Source organism: Haematobia irritans, chromosome 2, assembly GCF_050003625.1.
Source record: "Haematobia irritans isolate KBUSLIRL chromosome 2, ASM5000362v1, whole genome shotgun sequence".
Classification (NCBI taxonomy): Eukaryota; Metazoa; Arthropoda; class Insecta; order Diptera; family Muscidae; genus Haematobia; species Haematobia irritans.
Window position 1 is genome coordinate 113321553 of NC_134398.1, and position 3540 is coordinate 113325092.

At 28.6% G+C, this 3540-nt stretch overlaps 1 long non-coding RNA gene across 1 annotated transcript; it reads left to right on the forward strand.

Annotated features, from left to right (window-relative positions):
* The first annotated feature begins 2710 nt into the window (after nucleotides 1-2710).
* On the forward strand, nucleotides 2711-3287 carry LOC142223835 (uncharacterized). Its single transcript, XR_012718922.1, has 2 exons — nucleotides 2711-2914; nucleotides 2976-3287. It is a non-coding gene; the product is annotated as an uncharacterized LOC142223835 (long non-coding RNA).
* Nucleotides 3288-3540: the final 253 nt, after the last annotated feature.

Here is a 3540-nt window from a genome sequence, read left to right on the forward strand (position 1 = left end):
AAAAACGTTGATAAGTCGACGTTTTGATTACTATGTCAGCTAAATCATATCAGTCCTTTCTGGTTTACTTTACTTTTTTAATAAAAGTACTATGTCCAACAATAAAATACGTTTTAAGGCATTTTTCTTCGAAATTGGAAAATTGGTCCGCTGGAGGGAATTTTGGTCCGATTTTTGAAAAAATTTGGTCCAAAATAAAATTTCGCTGTGGCAACGCTGGTTTTCAATGGAGGCACATGTGTTCTTGTTGTTGTAGGAATGTTTTGGCTTTGCTTGGTTTTGTTTGGCATGCTTCAGTTGTATAGTTGGCGTTGGCGTGGGCTGTTGCATCTTTTTAGCAAGTATGTAACAAGGGAATATAAAGGTATGGAATATTTTGGTTTTTTCAGACATATATTGGTGTTTGTTTATTAAAACTTTTAAATGAAAGTTATTAATATTTTAGCGATAAGATGTACGATGGCGAAGTGGTGATCGGTAGCTTAGAAAAAAGTTATTAAGAATGTTCAATATTTAGGAAAAAATGCTGAAATGGAAAGTATATTGAAATTGTTTTATCTAATTTAATTTTTATTATTCAATTTAAAAAATAAATATTCAATTTCAGAGTAACTCCAGATGAATTTGGAAAATTGTTTGTTACACCTAGGGATGCCAGATTTTGAAGAGGCAAAAAGAGTACATTCAGCTTATAAAAAGAGAACATACGAAAAAATAGAGCACACTTTTTCAAATAAAAGAAAAGCATTTAATTCCAATTTATTGAAATATAATTCATTTAAACATAACAAAAAGGTTCATACCATAGACATAAAATAACCTACATTCAACTCAAGCTAATTTTCTTACGATACTTTGTAAGTCATTTTTTGGTGTTTTTGTGAAAAACGTTATTGAAGAAGTTTGTTTACATTTAGAACAGAGCACAAAGTGAAGAAGCAAAATCGGCGTGCTCTTCTACGACCCTGATATATAAAGTAAAACACTATTTAATTAGAAAATAAAGGCTAGGAAAATCTTTTTGTGGTGCGACATTTACGTATTTTCTGATTATTGAATCGCGTTGGATTAATATTTGCTGTGATGCATAAAAAGCGCACTTAACCAAAAATAGAGCACTTTTACGTGCTCTTTTGGCCTATCTTGTTTTAAGAGCACATTTTGTAAAAAAGAGCACGTCTGGCATCCCTAGTTACACCTCAGCGTATAGTTTAATCAAAAATGGGTAAGTATTATTTTTTTAATGTGGTTTTCTTTTAAAAAATAACGTTCTTTATGTATATTATTATTTGCTAATTATTATTATTTTTTTTAACCAGTTTCATGTTTTTCTTTGTTGTAAAAAATATTTAATTTAAGAGCAACCCCAGATGGATTCGGGCAAATTTTTATATTTCTCCTCAGCGTATAATTTAATAGAGAAGTGGTAAGTTTTCTTTTAAAAATTGGCTTTCTTTTCACTACAATATTTACGTTTTTATGACCTTTTTATTGTCAAAATTACAGGTTTTTAATACCTTATTTTAGTATTACTTTAATCAAATATTTTTGGAAAATTTTTGTTAAACCTCAGCGTATAGTTTAATCATAAATTGGTAAGTATTCTTTTCAAAATGTGGTTTTCATTTAAAAAGGATATTTTTTATTTATATCATAATTTGCTAATTATTATTATTATTATTTTTTTGTTTGTTTTGAAACCAGTTTAATGTTTTTCTTTGTTGTAAAAAAAATATTTAATTTCAGAGCAATCCCAAGATGGATTCGGGCATATTTTTATATTTCTCCTCAGCGTATAATTTAATAGAGAAGTGGTATGTTTTCTTTTAAAAATTGGCTTTCTTTTCACTAGAATATTTACATTTTTATGACTTTTTATCATCAAAATTAAAGTTTTAATACCTTATTTTAGTATTACTTTAATCAAATTTTTTTGGAAACCAATTTAATATTTTCAATGTAAAACAAATATTTAATTTCAGAATAATAATTTGGAAACATTTTTATGAATTGGTAAGCTTTCTTTAACATTCTGTTAACCAGAATATTTAGTATTTTTATGCATATTATTTCTTTAATTAGATTTTTTGGAAACCAATTTACCCCAAATGAATTTCGATAACTTTTTAACCTCAGCGTACAATTTAATAGAGAATTGGTAAGTTTTATATTAAAACGTTGGCTTTCTTTTAACAAGATTAACAAGATATTTATTGTATTATGTCCTTCACATCGATAACAACATAGTTTTATGAGTTAATATATTACTTAAATCATTATTTCTCTAATTGTTCCAGTTACGTTTATCTAAGAAAAGTTGAATTTCTTACACCATTTAATAAAATGCCCCCAAATATGGTAACCCAGCGAGCAATTATGTCCGACGTGTCGGACGTCCGAAAACGTCTGCTAAATCTCTGGTATTATATCAGACATTTAGCCGAAATTCTGTTATTTCTTCCGAGATTTATCCGACTTTGTCTGCACATTCTCGGATCTTTTTTCAGACGATGTCTGCACAATCTCTGAAGTTTCGTACGAGAACTAACCGACGTAGTCGGCAGAATCTCTGAAGGGAATTTTGTCAACCGAGATTTGACCGAAAACCTCTGCAAAAGTTCGGAAGGAATTTTTGTTTTTGTATTTTGTTATTATTTTTGCATTCCATTGTCAGTTTCTATTGTGATATCGCGCGGAACAGATCGTACAAATAAAACGGTGAGTGAATAAACAAAATAGTGGCAAAGTGAAGTGTTAAAATAGTAAATAACAAAAATCATAACGGTGTTCTAAAAAAAAAAAATAAATAAAAAACTTTTATTTAAAGACGACAACATTGCTTCGAAATTTTCTTGGTCAAATACGAACAACAACATACCTGTCAAGGATTTCTATTTTATAAAGTTACTTAAAGGTATTTAAAACAGCGCTATTGTTATTATTATAATTTTAATGATTATAACTTCATTTTTTAGATCTCATATTTGAAAGAATTCCTCAAGCGTCGAACTCTACTATTGAATTAAATATGAAGTCTGTTTTCAATGCAGCAAAAGATCGACTGAATAAAAGAAATAAGAGAAAGATTGCCGAACTATACTGTATATATTTTTTAACAATATTAGGTTACATTATATGTAATATATTAATATTTAATTTACAAACTACCATTGAATTGAACAAATTAATATGATCTCTTAGCATAACATAGATTTTTAATAACTTTGAAATATAATTTTAGTTTAAAATCTTTTTAAATAACTTTGAAATAAAATTTTAGTTTTAAATCTTTTTAAATAACTTTGAATCACATTTTTAATTGTCCGACAAAAGTCCTAGCTTCTCGGTAGATAGTCGGACAAAGTGTCCGACAATGGTCCGAATTTCTCCGAACAAAATCGGACATAATGTCCGAGAAAGGTCCGAAATTATCTGCTAAATGTCGGTAAAATTGTCCGAGAAAGTTCCGAGATGCTCTGCTAAATGTCGGGAAAAATGTCCGAGAATTGTTCGAGCTTCTCTGCATAATGTCGGTCAAAC